The sequence below is a fragment of the Xiphias gladius genome, unplaced genomic scaffold (genome assembly GCF_016859285.1).
Source record: "Xiphias gladius isolate SHS-SW01 ecotype Sanya breed wild unplaced genomic scaffold, ASM1685928v1 HiC_scaffold_1124, whole genome shotgun sequence".
In the NCBI taxonomy this organism is placed as follows: Eukaryota; Metazoa; Chordata; class Actinopteri; order Istiophoriformes; family Xiphiidae; genus Xiphias; species Xiphias gladius.
Genome location: NW_024401419.1, coordinates 1 through 15564, shown reverse-complemented (window position 1 = coordinate 15564; position 15564 = coordinate 1). Strand labels below are relative to the sequence as shown.

Genomic DNA, 15564 nt, shown 5'->3' with positions numbered 1-15564 from the left:
GAAAACATCTGCCTTCTTGTGGAGCCGGAGGTCCAGGTTAGATTTCCTGGCCAGTGCAACACACTCTTCAGTTTGGGGATTACTGTACTGCCTGAAGGCAAAATACACGTAGGACGTATGGTTTGGCATGATGTGGCTATAACAAACTGTCGCAGGCCCATGGAAAAACCTTCGTTATTTAAGTCAGCTTGAGAGAAGTTTAAACTCTGCCTGCTTTCTTGCCTCTGCACAGCTGGCCACTCACGACGAGAAACGGGTGTGAATGTCTGACTGTAGAAAGGTACAGTAATGGTCAGAACCCCCCCTCGTAATCTGACGTCGGAAAGATGTGGGATGAGGGGTTTTTTGAAGCCATTTGACCATCCGGCAAACAGTGTAGGCTGAGTACAGGCCCCTTTAGTGGGCCTCGTCGGCGCAGCGGTAAAAAAACCCCTTCACGTGAGCATTGGTGGTTCAGTGGTAGAATTCTCGCCTGCCACGCGGGAGGCCCGGGTTCGATTCCCGGCCAATGCAACTAACTTTTCGGGATTATTACACGTTTTGATAGCAAAGCCTCTCCTGTGAATATGGTTTGTTACACAAGAATTGTATTTACTAACGCCACAAAAAACTACACAATCACAAATACATGCTTTTTTGATTTGTTTCATGTTGTCTTCATTGTTGTCTTGACGGTCCCCACGTCAACTGAGCATGTCCAGGTCTGGGATATATTAGACGATAAGTGAACAGTCAGTTCTCATAGACAGTACACTCCCTGTACCGTTTGGACACAGTGATGGACACAGCAGTGCTCCAGAGATACACATTGTATCTGCATTTTTCAGGCTTTGCCTCCATGTTTTTAATGTGAATTGAAGTAGTCACTTGTATGCATTTACATGGAAAACTCTTGGCGATTTTTCTCGTCAATTTCTCCTGCAACACGGGCCTCGTTGGCGCAGTAGGCAGCGCGTCAGTCTCATAATCTGAAGGTCGTGAGTTCGACCCTCACACGGGGCATCTCTCTTGCTATACATTAGTCGTATGTGCTGTCCACTGTTTAGATTGAGCAGTGGCAAAGAGAACGGAGGAAACACTTCAGCTGCGTTACACCAAAATAATATGAAGTCTGGTGAAGTCTAGTGATTGTCCACTACACAGTAGTGTAGTTCTAGGTACACATGGACAATGTGTGCCATAGCTTTGAAAAGCTGAACGGTGTGGGATAATACCTTGCTTACTCTGTGGTTTCGAAGTCTAATGAACAAGATTGAGAAGTATAGAGTCTTCAGCTAATCTGATCTTTGGCAGACACTTAACAGGGTAATTTATTCGTTAGTTTTTGTGAGTTTGACCCTCGCACAGGGTGTCTGTCTGGATAGACAGTACAAGTGTATATGTTGTTCACTGTTTAGGTGGAGCAGTGGGAACGAGAATCAAAACAATGCCAAATCACTTAGGTCAATCCTTAGCTGGGTTTGATGTATACTGACAGAGACTGATAAGTATTCAGTCTTCAGCTAATCTGATCCAGGCAGACACTTAACAAGCAATTTTATTCGTTAGCTCCTTTAACGGGATTTGGATATGCATTATGAATTGTCTTTCTCTTTCTGGAGCAGGAGGTCCAGGTTTGATTTCCTGGCCAGTGCAACACACTCTTCAGTTTGGGGATTACTGTACTGCCTGAAGGCAAAATACACGAGGACGTATGGTTTGGCATGATGTGGCTATAACAAACTGTCGTGAGGCCCATGGAAAAACCTTCGTTATTTAAGTCAGCTTGAGAGAGAAGTTTAAACTCTGCCTGCTTTCTTGCCTCTGCACAGCTGGCCACTCACGACGAGAAACGGGTGAATGTCTGACTGTAGAAAGGTACAGTAATGGTCAGAACCCCCTCGTAATCTGACGTCGGAAAGATGTGGGATGAGGGGTTTTTTGAAGCCATTTGACCATCCGGCAAACAGTGTAGGCTGAGTACAGGCCCCTTTAGTGGGCCTCGTCGGCGCAGCGGTAAAAAAACCCCTTCACGTGAGCATTGGTGGTTCAGTGGTAGAATTCTCGCCTGCCACGCGGAGGCCGGGTTCGATTCGGCCAATGCAACTGACTTTTAATTTTTCGGGATTATTACACGTTTTGATAGCAAAGCCTCTCCTGTGAATATGGTTTGTTACACAAGAATTGTATTTACTAACGCCACAAAAACTACACAATCACAAATACATGCTTTTTGATTTGTTTCATGTTGTCTTCATTGTTGTCTTGACGGTCCCCACGTCAACTGAGCATGTCCAGGTCTGGGATATATTAGGCGATAAGTGAACAGTCAGTTCTCATAGACAGTACACTCCTGTACCGTTTGGACACAGTGATGGACACAGCAGTGCTCCAGAGATACACATTGTATCTGCATTTTTTCAGGCTTTGCCTCCATGTTTTTGTGTGAATTGAAGTAGTCACTTGTATGCATTTACATGGAAAACTCTTGGCGATTTTTCTCGTCAATTTCTCCTGCAACACGGGCCTCGTTGGCGCAGTAGGCAGCGCGTCAGTCTCATAATCTGAAGGTCGTGAGTTCGACCCTCACACGGGGCATCTCTCTTGCTATACATTAGTCGTATGTGCTGTCCACTGTTTAGATTGAGCAGTGGCAAAGAGAACGGAGGAAACACTTCAGCTGCGTTACACCAAAATAATATGAAGTCTGGTGAAGTCTAGTGATTGTCCACTACACAGTAGTGTAGTTCTAGGTACACATGGACAATGTGTGCCATAGCTTTGAAAAGCTGAACGGTGTGGGATAATACCTTGCTTACTCTGTGGGTTCGAAGTCTAATGAACAAGATTGAGAAGTATTTAGTCTTCAGCTAATCTGATCTTTGGCAGACACTTAACAGGGTAATTTATTCGTTAGTTTTTGTGAGTTTGACCCTCGCACAGGGTGTCTGTCTGGATAGACAGTACAAGTGTATATGTTGTTCACTGTTTAGGTGGAGCAGTGGGAACGAGAATCAAAACAATGCCAAATCACTTAGGTCAATCCTTAGCTGGGTTTGATGTATACTGACAGAGACTGATAAGTATTCAGTCTTCAGCTAATCTGATCCAGGCAGACACTTAACAAGCAATTTTATTCGTTAGCTCCTTTAACGGGATTTGGATATGCATTATGAATTTTCTTTCTCTTTCTGGAGCAGGAGGTCCAGGTTAGATTTCCTGGCCAGTGCAACACACTCTTCAGTTTGGGGATTACTGTACTGCCTGAAGGCAAAATACACGTAGGACGTATGGTTTGGCATGATGTGGCTATAACAAACTGTCGCAGGCCCATGGAAAAACCTTCGGTATTTAAGTAAGCTTGAGAGAAGTTTAAACTCTGCCTGCTTTCTTGCCTCTGCACAGCTGGCCACTCACGGAGAAACGGGTGAATGTCTGACTGTAGAAAGGTACAGTAATGGTCAGAACCCCCTCGTAATCTGGCGTCGGAAAGATGTGGGATGAGGGGTTTTTTGAAGCCATTTGACCATCCGGCAAACAGTGTAGGCTGAGTACAGGCCCCTTTAGTGGGCCTCGTCGGCGCAGCGGTAAACAAATCCCTTCACGTGAGCATTGGTGGTTCAGTGGTAGAATTCTCGCCTTTACATGGAAAACTCTTGGCGATTTTTATCGTCAATTTCTCCTGCAACACAGGCCTCGTTGGCGCAGTAGGCAGCGCGTCAGTCTCATAATCTGAAGGTCGTGAGTTCGACCCTCACACGGGGCATCTCTCTTGCTATACATTAGTCATATGTGCTGTCCACTGTTTAGATTGAGCAGTGGCAAAGAGAACGGAGAAACACTTCAGCTGTGTTACATCAAAATAATGCAAAGTTTGTTGATCCCTGTGTAGCAGGACACACTAGGAACTACTGGCTATTGCTGGTATTGCTGTACAGAGCATTTGATTATAGTGTGCACTGTGTAGACAGAGATGAAATTTAAACCCCCGCTCCTTTCATACCTCTGCACAGCTGGCCACCCACGACAAGAAACGTGTGTGAATGTCTGACTGTAGAAAGGTACAGTAATCGTAAAAAAAACCCTCCAAATCTGACATAAGATATATGTGGGATGAGTTGTTTTTTTTTTAAGCCATTCGACCGTTCAGTACAGGGTAGAGTAGAGTACTAGCAGAGGTGTGGTGATCCCTGTGTAGCAGGCCACAGTAGTGTAGTTCTGGCTACACATGGACAATGTGTGCCATAGCTTTGAAAAGCTGAACGGTGTGGGATAATACCTTGCTTACTCTGTGGGTTCGAAGTCTAATGAACAAGATTGAGAAGTATTTAGTCTTCAGCTAATCTGATCTTTGGCAGACACTTAACAGGGTAATTTATTAGTTAGTTTTGTGAGTTTGACCCTCGCTGGGGTGTCTGTCTGGATAGACAGTACAAGTGTATATGTTGTTCACTGTTTAGGTGGAGCAGTGGGAGCGAGAATCAAAACAATGCCAAATCACTTAGGTCAATCCTTAGCTGGGTTTGATGTATACTGACAGAGACTGATAAGTATTCAGTCTTCAGCTAATCTGATCCAGGCAGACACTTAACAAGCAATTTTATTCGTTAGCTCCTTTAACGGGATTTGGATATGCATTATGAATTGTCTTTCTCTTTCTGGAGCAGGAGGTCCAGGTTTGATTTCCTGGCCAGTGCAACACACTCTTCAGTTTGGGGATTACTGTACTGCCTGAAGGCAAAATACACGTAGGACGTATGGTTTGGCATGATGTGGCTATAACAAACTGTCGCAGGCCCATGGAAAAACCTTCGTTATTTAAGTCAGCTTGAGAGAGAAGTTTAAACTCTGCCTGCTTTCTTGCCTCTGCACAGCTGGCCACTCACGACGAGAAACGGGTGTGAATGTCTGACTGTAGAAAGGTACAGTAATGGTCAGAACCCCCCCTCGTAATCTGACGTCGGAAAGATGTGGGATGAGGGGTTTTTTGAAGCCATTTGACCATCCGGCAAACAGTGTAGGCTGAGTACAGGCCCCTTTAGTGGGCCTCGTCGGCGCAGCGGTAAAAAAACCCCTTCATGTGAGCATTGGTGGTTCAGTGGTAGAATTCTCGCCTGCCACGCGGGAGGCCCGGGTTCGATTCCCGGCCAATGCAACTGACTTTTAATTTTTTCGGGATTATTACACGTTTTGATAGCAAAGCCTCTCCTGTGAATATGGTTTGTTACACAAGAATTGTATTTACTAACGCATACAAAAACTACACAATCACAAATACATGCTTTTTTGATTTGTTTCATGTTGTCTTCATTGTTGTCTTGACGGTCCCCACGTCAACTGAGCATGTCCAGGTCTGGGATATATTAGACGATAAGTGAACAGTCAGTTCTCATAGACAGTACACTCCCTGTACCGTTTGGACACAGTGATGGACACAGCAGTGCTCCAGAGATACACATTGTATCTGCATTTTTTCAGGCTTTGCCTCCATGTTTTTGTGTGAATTGAAGTAGTCACTTGTATGCATTTACATGGAAAACTCTTGGCGATTTTTCTCGTCAATTTCTCCTGCAACACGGGCCTCGTTGGCGCAGTAGGCAGCGCGTCAGTCTCATAATCTGAAGGTCGTGAGTTCGACCCTCACACGGGGCATCTCTCTTGCTATACATTAGTCGTATGTGCTGTCCACTGTTTAGATTGAGCAGTGGCAAAGAGAACGGAGGAAACACTTCAGCTGCGTTACACCAAAATAATATGAAGTCTGGTGAAGTCTAGTGATTGTCCACTACACAGTAGTGTAGTTCTAGGTACACATGGACAATGTGTGCCATAGCTTTGAAAAGCTGAACGGTGTGGGATAATACCTTGCTTACTCTGTGGGTTCGAAGTCTAATGAACAAGATTGAGAAGTATTTAGTCTTCAGCTAATCTGATCTTTGGCAGACACTTAACAGGGTAATTTATTCGTTAGTTTTTGTGAGTTTGACCTCGCTTTGGGGTGTCTGTCTGGATAGACAGTACAAGTGTATATGTTGTTCACTGTTTAGGTGGAGCAGTGGGAACGAGAATCAAAACAATGCCAAATCACTTAGGTCAATCCTTAGCTGGGTTTGATGTATACTGACAGAGACTGATAAGTATTCAGTCTTCAGCTAATCTGATCCAGGCAGACACTTAACAAGCAATTTTATTCGTTAGCTCCTTTACGGGATTTGGATATGCATTATGAATTTTCTTTCTCTTTCTGGAGCAGGAGGTCCAGGTTAGATTTCCTGGCCAGTGCAACACACTCTTCAGTTTGGGGATTACTGTACTGCCTGAAGGCAAAATACACGTGGGACGTATGGTTTGGCATGATGTGGCTATAACAAACTGTCGCAGGCCCATGGAAAAACCTTCGGTATTTAAGTAAGCTTGAGAGAGAAGTTTAAACTCTGCCTGCTTTCTTGCCTCTGCACAGCTGGCCACTCACGACGAGAAACGGGTGTGAATGTCTGACTGTAGAAAGGTACAGTAATGGTCAGAACCCCCCCTCGTAATCTGACGTCGGAAAGATGTGGGATGAGGGGTTTTTTGAAGCCATTTGACCATCCGGCAAACAGTGTAGGCTGAGTACAGGCCCCTTTAGTGGGCCTCGTACACTGTGATAAACAAATCCCTTCACGTGAGCATTGGTGGTTCAGTGGTAGAATTCTCGCCTTTACATGGAAAACTCTTGGCGATTTTTATCGTCAATTTCTCCTGCAACACAGGCCTCGTTGGCGCAGTAGGCAGCGCGTCAGTCTCATAATCTGAAGGTCGTGAGTTCGACCCTCACACGGGGCATCTCTCTTGCTATACATTAGTCGTATGTGCTGTCCACTGTTTAGATTGAGCAGTGGCAAAGAGAACGGAGGAAACACTTCAGCTGTGTTACATCAAAATAATGCAAAGTTTGTTGATCCCTGTGTAGCAGGACACACTAGGGAACTACTGGCTATTGCTGGTATTGCTGTACAGAGCATTTGATTATAGTGTGCACTGTGTAGACAGAGATGAAATTTAAACCCCCGCTCCTTTCATACCTCTGCACAGCTGGCCACCCACGACAAGAAACGTGTGTGAATGTCTGACTGTAGAAAGGTACAGTAATCGTAAAAAAAACCCTCCAAATCTGACATAAGATATATGTGGGATGAGTTGTTTTTTTTTTAAGCCATTCGACCGTTCAGTACAGGGTAGAGTAGAGTACTAGCAGAGGTGTGGTGATCCCTGTGTAGCAGGCCACAGTAGTGTAGTTCTGGCTACACATGGACAATGTGTGCCATAGCTTTGAAAAGCTGAACGGTGTGGGATAATACCTTGCTTACTCTGTGGGTTCGAAGTCTAATGAACAAGATTGAGAAGTATTTAGTCTTCAGCTAATCTGATCTTTGGCAGACACTTAACAGGGTAATTTATTCGTTAGTTTTTGTGAGTTTGACCCTCGCACAGGGTGTCTGTCTGGATAGACAGTACAAGTGTATATGTTGTTCACTGTTTAGGTGGAGCAGTGGGAACGAGAATCAAAACAATGCCAAATCACTTAGGTCAATCCTTAGCTGGGTTTGATGTATACTGACAGAGACTGATAAGTATTCAGTCTTCAGCTAATCTGATCCAGGCAGACACTTAACAAGCAATTTTATTCGTTAGCTCCTTTAACGGGATTTGGATATGCATTATGAATTGTCTTTCTCTTTCTGGAGCAGGAGGTCCAGGTTTGATTTCCTGGCCAGTGCAACACACTCTTCAGTTTGGGGATTACTGTACTGCCTGAAGGCAAAATACACGTAGGACGTATGGTTTGGCATGATGTGGCTATAACAAACTGTCGCAGGCCCATGGAAAAACCTTCGTTATTTAAGTCAGCTTGAGAGAGAAGTTTAAACTCTGCCTGCTTTCTTGCCTCTGCACAGCTGGCCACTCACGACGAGAAACGGGTGTGAATGTCTGACTGTAGAAAGGTACAGTAATGGTCAGAACCCCCCCTCGTAATCTGACGTCGGAAAGATGTGGGATGAGGGGTTTTTTGAAGCCATTTGACCATCCGGCAAACAGTGTAGGCTGAGTACAGGCCCCTTTAGTGGGCCTCGTCGGCGCAGCGGTAAAAAAACCCCTTCACGTGAGCATTGGTGGTTCAGTGGTAGAATTCTCGCCTGCCACGCGGGAGGCCCGGGTTCGATTCCCGGCCAATGCAACTGACTTTTAATTTTTTCGGGATTATTACACGTTTTGATAGCAAAGCCTCTCCTGTGAATATGGTTTGTTACACAAGAATTGTATTTACTAACGCATACAAAAACTACACAATCACAAATACATGCTTTTTGATTTGTTTCATGTTGTCTTCATTGTTGTCTTGACGGTCCCCACGTCAACTGAGCATGTCCAGGTCTGGGATATATTAGACGATAAGTGAACAGTCAGTTCTCATAGACAGTACACTCCCTGTACCGTTTGGACACAGTGATGGACACAGCAGTGCTCCAGAGATACACATTGTATCTGCATTTTTTCAGGCTTTGCCTCCATGTTTTTGTGTGAATTGAAGTAGTCACTTGTATGCATTTACATGGAAAACTCTTGGCGATTTTACTCGTCAATTTCTCCTGCAACAAGGGCCTCGTTGGCGCAGTAGGCAGCGCGTCAGTCTCATAATCTGAAGGTCGTGAGTTCGACCCTCACACGGGGCATCTCTCTTGCTATACATTAGTCGTATGTGCTGTCCACTGTTTAGATTGAGCAGTGGCAAAGAGAACGGAGGAAACACTTCAGCTGCGTTACACCAAAATAATATGAAGTCTGGTGAAGTCTAGTGATTGTCCACTACACAGTAGTGTAGTTCTAGGTACACATGGACAATGTGTGCCATAGCTTTGAAAAGCTGAACGGTGTGGGATAATACCTTGCTTACTCTGTGGGTTCGAAGTCTAATGAACAAGATTGAGAAGTATTTAGTCTTCAGCTAATCTGATCTTTGGCAGACACTTAACAGGGTAATTTATTCGTTAGTTTTTGTGAGTTTGACCCTCGCACAGGGTGTCTGTCTGGATAGACAGTACAAGTGTATATGTTGTTCACTGTTTAGGTGGAGCAGTGGGAACGAGAATCAAAACAATGCCAAATCACTTAGGTCAATCCTTAGCTGGGTTTGATGTATACTGACAGAGACTGATAAGTATTCAGTCTTCAGCTAATCTGATCCAGGCAGACACTTAACAAGCAATTTTATTCGTTAGCTCCTTTAACGGGATTTGGATATGCATTATGAATTTTCTTTCTCTTTCTGGAGCAGGAGGTCCAGGTTAGATTTCCTGGCCAGTGCAACACACTCTTCAGTTTGGGGATTACTGTACTGCCTGAAGGCAAAATACACGTAGGACGTATGGTTTGGCATGATGTGGCTATAACAAACTGTCGCAGGCCCATGGAAAAACCTTCGGTATTTAAGTAAGCTTGAGAGAGAAGTTTAAACTCTGCCTGCTTTCTTGCCTCTGCACAGCTGGCCACTCACGACGAGAAACGGGTGTGAATGTCTGACTGTAGAAAGGTACAGTAATGGTCAGAACCCCCCCTCGTAATCTGACGTCGGAAAGATGTGGGATGAGGGGTTTTTTGAAGCCATTTGACCATCCGGCAAACAGTGTAGGCTGAGTACAGGCCCCTTTAGTGGGCCTCGTCGGCGCAGCGGTAAACAAATCCCTTCACGTGAGCATTGGTGGTTCAGTGGTAGAATTCTCGCCTTTACATGGAAAACTCTTGGCGATTTTTATCGTCAATTTCTCCTGCAACACAGGCCTCGTTGGCGCAGTAGGCAGCGCGTCAGTCTCATAATCTGAAGGTCGTGAGTTCGACCCTCACACGGGGCATCTCTCTTGCTATACATTAGTCGTATGTGCTGTCCACTGTTTAGATTGAGCAGTGGCAAAGAGAACGGAGGAAACACTTCAGCTGTGTTACATCAAAATAATGCAAAGTTTGTTGATCCCTGTGTAGCAGGACACACTAGGGAACTACTGGCTATTGCTGGTATTGCTGTACAGAGCATTTGATTATAGTGTGCACTGTGTAGACAGAGATGAAATTTAAACCCCCGCTCCTTTCATACCTCTGCACAGCTGGCCACCCACGACAAGAAACGTGTGTGAATGTCTGACTAGAAAGGTACAGTAATCGTAAAAACCCTCCAAATCTGACATAAGATATATGTGGGATGAGTTGTTTTTTTAAGCCATTCGACCGTTCAGTACAGGGTAGAGTAGAGTACTAGCAGAGGTGTGGTGATCCCTGTGTAGCAGGCCACAGTAGTGTAGTTCTGGCTACACATGGACAATGTGTGCCATAGCTTTGAAAAGCTGAACGGTGTGGGATAATACCTTGCTTACTCTGTGGGTTCGAAGTCTAATGAACAAGATTGAGAAGTATTTAGTCTTCAGCTAATCTGATCTTTGGCAGACACTTAACAGGGTAATTTATTCGTTAGTTTTTGTGAGTTTGACCCTCGCACAGGGTGTCTGTCTGGATAGACAGTACAAGTGTATATGTTGTTCACTGTTTAGGTGGAGCAGTGGGAACGAGAATCAAAACAATGCCAAATCACTTAGGTCAATCCTTAGCTGGGTTTGATGTATACTGACAGAGACTGATAAGTATTCAGTCTTCAGCTAATCTGATCCAGGCAGACACTTAACAAGCAATTTTATTCGTTAGCTCCTTTAACGGGATTTGGATATGCATTATGAATTGTCTTTCTCTTTCTGGAGCAGGAGGTCCAGGTTTGATTTCCTGGCCAGTGCAACACACTCTTCAGTTTGGGGATTACTGTACTGCCTGAAGGCAAAATACACGTAGGACGTATGGTTTGGCATGATGTGGCTATAACAAACTGTCGCAGGCCCATGGAAAAACCTTCGTTATTTAAGTCAGCTTGAGAGAGAAGTTTAAACTCTGCCTGCTTTCTTGCCTCTGCACAGCTGGCCACTCACGACGAGAAACGGGTGTGAATGTCTGACTGTAGAAAGGTACAGTAATGGTCAGAACCCCCCCTCGTAATCTGACGTCGGAAAGATGTGGGATGAGGGGTTTTTTGAAGCCATTTGACCATCCGGCAAACAGTGTAGGCTGAGTACAGGCCCCTTTAGTGGGCCTCGTCGGCGCAGCGGTAAAAAAACCCCTTCACGTGAGCATTGGTGGTTCAGTGGTAGAATTCTCGCCTGCCACGCGGGAGGCCCGGGTTCGATTCCCGGCCAATGCAACTGACTTTTAATTTTTTCGGGATTATTACACGTTTTGATAGCAAAGCCTCTCCTGTGAATATGGTTTGTTACACAAGAATTGTATTTACTAACGCCACAAAAAACTACACAATCACAAATACATGCTTTTTTGATTTGTTTCATGTTGTCTTCATTGTTGTCTTGACGGTCCCCACGTCAACTGAGCATGTCCAGGTCTGGGATATATTAGACGATAAGTGAACAGTCAGTTCTCATAGACAGTACACTCCCTGTACCGTTTGGACACAGTGATGGACACAGCAGTGCTCCAGAGATACACATTGTATCTGCATTTTTTCAGGCTTTGCCTCCATGTTTTTGTGTGAATTGAAGTAGTCACTTGTATGCATTTACATGGAAAACTCTTGGCGATTTTTCTCGTCAATTTCTCCTGCAACACGGGCCTCGTTGGCGCAGTAGGCAGCGCGTCAGTCTCATAATCTGAAGGTCGTGAGTTCGACCCTCACACGGGGCATCTCTCTTGCTATACATTAGTCGTATGTGCTGTCCACTGTTTAGATTGAGCAGTGGCAAAGAGAACGGAGGAAACACTTCAGCTGCGTTACACCAAAATAATATGAAGTCTGGTGAAGTCTAGTGATCGTCCACTACACAGTAGTGTAGTTCTAGGTACACATGGACAATGTGTGCCATAGCTTTGAAAAGGCGGACGGTGTGGGATAATACCTTGCTTATTCTTTGGGTTCGAAGTCTAATGAACAAGATTGAGAAGTATAGAGTTTTCAGCTAATCTGATCTTTGGCAGACACTTAACAGGGTAATTTATTCGTTAGTTTTTGTGAGTTTGACCTCACTTTGGGGTGTCTGTCTGGATAGACAGTACAAGTGTATATGTTGTTCACTGTTTAGGTGGAGCAGTGGGAACGAGAATCAAAACAATGCCAAATCACTTAGGTCAATCCTTAGCTGGGTTTGATGTATACTGACAGAGACTGATAAGTATTCAGTCTTCAGCTAATCTGATCCAGGCAGACACTTAACAAGCAATTTTATTCGTTAGCTCCTTTAACGGGATTTGGATATGCATTATGAATTGTCTTTCTCTTTCTGGAGCAGGAGGTCCAGGTTTGATTTCCTGGCCAGTGCAACACACTCTTCAGTTTGGGGATTACTGTACTGCCTGAAGGCAAAATACACGTAGGACGTATGGTTTGGCATGATGTGGCTATAACAAACTGTCGCAGGCCCATGGAAAAACCTTCGGTATTTAAGTAAGCTTGAGAGAGAAGTTTAAACTCTGCCTGCTTTCTTGCCTCTGCACAGCTGGCCACTCACGACGAGAAACGGGTGTGAATGTCTGACTGTAGAAAGGTACAGTAATGGTCAGAACCCCCCCTCGTAATCTGACGTCGGAAAGATGTGGGATGAGGGGTTTTTTGAAGCCATTTGACCATCCGGCAAACAGTGTAGGCTGAGTACAGGCCCCTTTAGTGGGCCTCGTCGGCGCAGCGGTAAAAAAATCCCTTCACGTGAGCATTGGTGGTTCAGTGGTAGAATTCTCGCCTGCCACGCGGGAGGCCCGGGTTCGATTCCCGGCCAATGCAACTGACTTTTAATTTTTTCGGGATTATTACACGTTTTGATAGCAAAGCCTCTCCTGTGAATATGGTTTGTTACACAAGAATTGTATTTACTAACGCCACAAAAAACTACACAATCACAAATACATGCTTTGTGGATTTGTTTCATGTTGTCTTCATTGTTGTCTTGACGGTCCCCACGTCAACTGAGCATGTCCAGGTTCGTTCCTTCACTGTATCCAGTGGTGATACTACATCAATGTTTAGATGACTGGGACGCATACCAACTCATGAAGCCTCTGAAATTGCATACTCCCGTAGCTCAGTTCCTCTGTGAAGGGCCACAGAGCCTGCAAGATTTCACAGAAGAAATGTATTTTGCTGGGAGGGCACAGAGGGAAATGTTCAATCACACTTTGACTTTAAAAACAAAAAATATATATATATAGTGTATGAACAAGCAGGTTCCCAGATGTTTGTTTCCACATGTTAGCATGCAGCGGTAAAAAATTCCCTTCACGTGAGCATTGGTGGTTCAGTGGTAGAATTCTCGCCTGCCACGCGGGAGGCCCGGGTTCGATTCCCGGCCAATGCAACAAACTTTTTGGGGACGTTACTAGCAAAATACATAAGGCTTGATATATAACAATTAGACAATTTTAGTGTACTGAGAGCTACTAAGAGTACAACAAACCGTATTGGACACAGTTAAGTACCAGTTATACACTTAATGAAGGAAGCCTAATGAAGGAGTGGCAAGGGGCTGTGGTGGTGGAGGCGTGTGATACAGTAATTTTAAACCCCAATGGTAATGTTTGTAAGGTAAACAGTAGAATTACAGTGTCTTTTTTTTCTTTTTTTTTTGCCAGAGCCCTCTGCATTGGTGCCGCTGCTGTGCCAATGCAGTGGCCTCATTTAAATGACTGAGAGGCTGCGTTTTTTCACACAGTGCTGATGCTGTTGCTACTCGCCCTATGTAGGGTTATGCCTGGGGTTATGCAGAGTCAGATAAATGAACTGTGATGGCAGGGTGTTCCCTAGTTAATTTCTAGTATGTTACCATGTATCACTCAGATTTGCACAGCACACCAGTAGCAATGGGTGCCTAATAAACTTACGTCTGAAACAATATTTAAAAATCTACATAATAATGGTTAACAACCAACTGTTGGACTTACTGAGTGGGGCCTCGTTGGCGCAGTAGGCAGCGCGTCAGTCTCATAATCTGAAGGTCGTGAGTTCGAGCCTCACACGGGGCATGTTTTTGTTACATGTAAGGTTTCACCTGGAATTACTAACACCAGCAAAAATCTAAAACATTAACTGGCCAGTAGTAAGCGCTGACTGGATTTTGGATGGTGTATCCCTTTAAGAAGTGGGAAGTCTGTCATTGTTTCTCCACTGCGACAAATCACATCATTAATGTGGGTCTTAATGTCTCTGTTTCCATAGTAAGGCATCTGCTGATATTCATGTGGTAGATGTTGCTAAGACAAAGTGTAAATAATGTCACAACTGAGACATGAACCAGATGATCAGATGTGTCTCTAGTAATAAATTTCATGCGGTGCTATTTCCTGTGAAGGGAAAACATTTAAAGAATTTTCTCCTGTGTTAAAGCCATCCACGTCCACAAAGCAAATAGACTGGTAACCAGGTTTTCCTACAGTCTCTACCACTATGTCCTGAAGACAAGGGACCCTCCTGGGAGAGTATACAACTGGATAGCCCCAGGATATGGAAACACACTCAGACCCCCACCTTGACTCGGCCTTTCACAAGTGGAGGCAGAGGGATTTTGTGTGGACAAATGACATTGTGCAGGGGCAAATTACAACATTTACATTTATTTTGAATGTTCTGCTTCCAGTAATCAAACTTCATTTTGGACAACAGCGAACTATGCATTAATGAAAAAAAATGAAAATGAAATTACTGACTAGTAAACAGAAAAAGTATCTCTTCTCTGTCTTCTATCACTGACAGCAGCCATAGTTGATATTTTGATAATAACAGTGTATCAGATGAAGGCTTATAAAGAGCTTTATAGTGAGTGTCAGCTCACTGTTTAGCTGTCAACTTAACTGTTTTGGTGCACACTCACAGCTCTCATAGTTAATTTTCAGCCTAAGCAAGCAGCTGTTTTCTGAGAAAAAGCTCTTCAACCTCACTGTCCTCTACCTGCTCAGCAGCAAACAGCAGACAGACACAGTTAGATCCCAGCTGGTGAACATGGTGGAGCATTTAGCAGCCAAAGAAACATATATTTGCCACAGGATTTGGTAGAGACCACATAGAGCTAAGAGAGAGTAAATATTGGACTACATTCGTTAGGTGGCCAGAAACAAAACTCCAAATGAATGCTGATGTTGCTCCACGACTGCTGGATGTGTAAATACACGACTGCTTGCTAACAAATTCACCATGTCAACTGAAAAAGGTGATGATATACCAGTGTTGTGTCCACAGCTTGTTCCCTCAATCAGTTATGGCAGGTTTAAAGGATGGGTTTGCATTTTTTTCAATTCTGTCTTAATACAATAGTCAGGTGGCCACATGAACATTAAATATTAAATCAAAGTTAGATTTCAGTGTAAGTGATGGGGGGCAAAATCCAATCCTTGTTCTATGTAAAAATGAATTCCTAAGAAAATCCGTTTTATCTTTCTTTCAGCGTGGACCGTTTCTAGCTCCATTTGTAACAAATAGATTCTTGCATTTTAATTTGGATTACACACTATCTACTG

At 44.2% G+C, this 15564-nt stretch overlaps 15 non-coding genes across 15 annotated transcripts; all 15 read left to right on the top strand.

Moving 5' to 3' along the window:
- Positions 1-442: 442 nt before the first annotated feature.
- On the top strand, positions 443-513 carry trnag-gcc. The gene has a single exon. It is a non-coding gene; the product is annotated as a tRNA-Gly (tRNA).
- Positions 514-929: 416 nt separating this feature from the next.
- On the top strand, positions 930-1002 carry trnam-cau. Its single transcript has one exon. It is a non-coding gene; the product is annotated as a tRNA-Met (tRNA).
- A 1502-nt stretch (positions 1003-2504) lies between these two features.
- Positions 2505-2577, top strand: trnam-cau. Its single transcript has one exon. It is a non-coding gene; the product is annotated as a tRNA-Met (tRNA).
- Positions 2578-3672: 1095 nt separating this feature from the next.
- Positions 3673-3745, top strand: trnam-cau. The gene has a single exon. It is a non-coding gene; the product is annotated as a tRNA-Met (tRNA).
- Positions 3746-5063: 1318 nt separating this feature from the next.
- Positions 5064-5134, top strand: trnag-gcc. Its single transcript has one exon. It is a non-coding gene; the product is annotated as a tRNA-Gly (tRNA).
- A 424-nt stretch (positions 5135-5558) lies between these two features.
- On the top strand, positions 5559-5631 carry trnam-cau. The gene has a single exon. It is a non-coding gene; the product is annotated as a tRNA-Met (tRNA).
- A 1100-nt stretch (positions 5632-6731) lies between these two features.
- trnam-cau lies at positions 6732-6804 on the top strand. Its single transcript has one exon. It is a non-coding gene; the product is annotated as a tRNA-Met (tRNA).
- Positions 6805-8126: 1322 nt separating this feature from the next.
- On the top strand, positions 8127-8197 carry trnag-gcc. The gene has a single exon. It is a non-coding gene; the product is annotated as a tRNA-Gly (tRNA).
- A 423-nt stretch (positions 8198-8620) lies between these two features.
- Positions 8621-8693, top strand: trnam-cau. The gene has a single exon. It is a non-coding gene; the product is annotated as a tRNA-Met (tRNA).
- Positions 8694-9796: 1103 nt separating this feature from the next.
- Positions 9797-9869, top strand: trnam-cau. Its single transcript has one exon. It is a non-coding gene; the product is annotated as a tRNA-Met (tRNA).
- Positions 9870-11183: 1314 nt separating this feature from the next.
- On the top strand, positions 11184-11254 carry trnag-gcc. Its single transcript has one exon. It is a non-coding gene; the product is annotated as a tRNA-Gly (tRNA).
- A 424-nt stretch (positions 11255-11678) lies between these two features.
- Positions 11679-11751, top strand: trnam-cau. The gene has a single exon. It is a non-coding gene; the product is annotated as a tRNA-Met (tRNA).
- A 1019-nt stretch (positions 11752-12770) lies between these two features.
- trnag-gcc lies at positions 12771-12841 on the top strand. The gene has a single exon. It is a non-coding gene; the product is annotated as a tRNA-Gly (tRNA).
- A 500-nt stretch (positions 12842-13341) lies between these two features.
- On the top strand, positions 13342-13412 carry trnag-gcc. The gene has a single exon. It is a non-coding gene; the product is annotated as a tRNA-Gly (tRNA).
- Positions 13413-14003: 591 nt separating this feature from the next.
- trnam-cau lies at positions 14004-14076 on the top strand. The gene has a single exon. It is a non-coding gene; the product is annotated as a tRNA-Met (tRNA).
- Positions 14077-15564: the final 1488 nt, after the last annotated feature.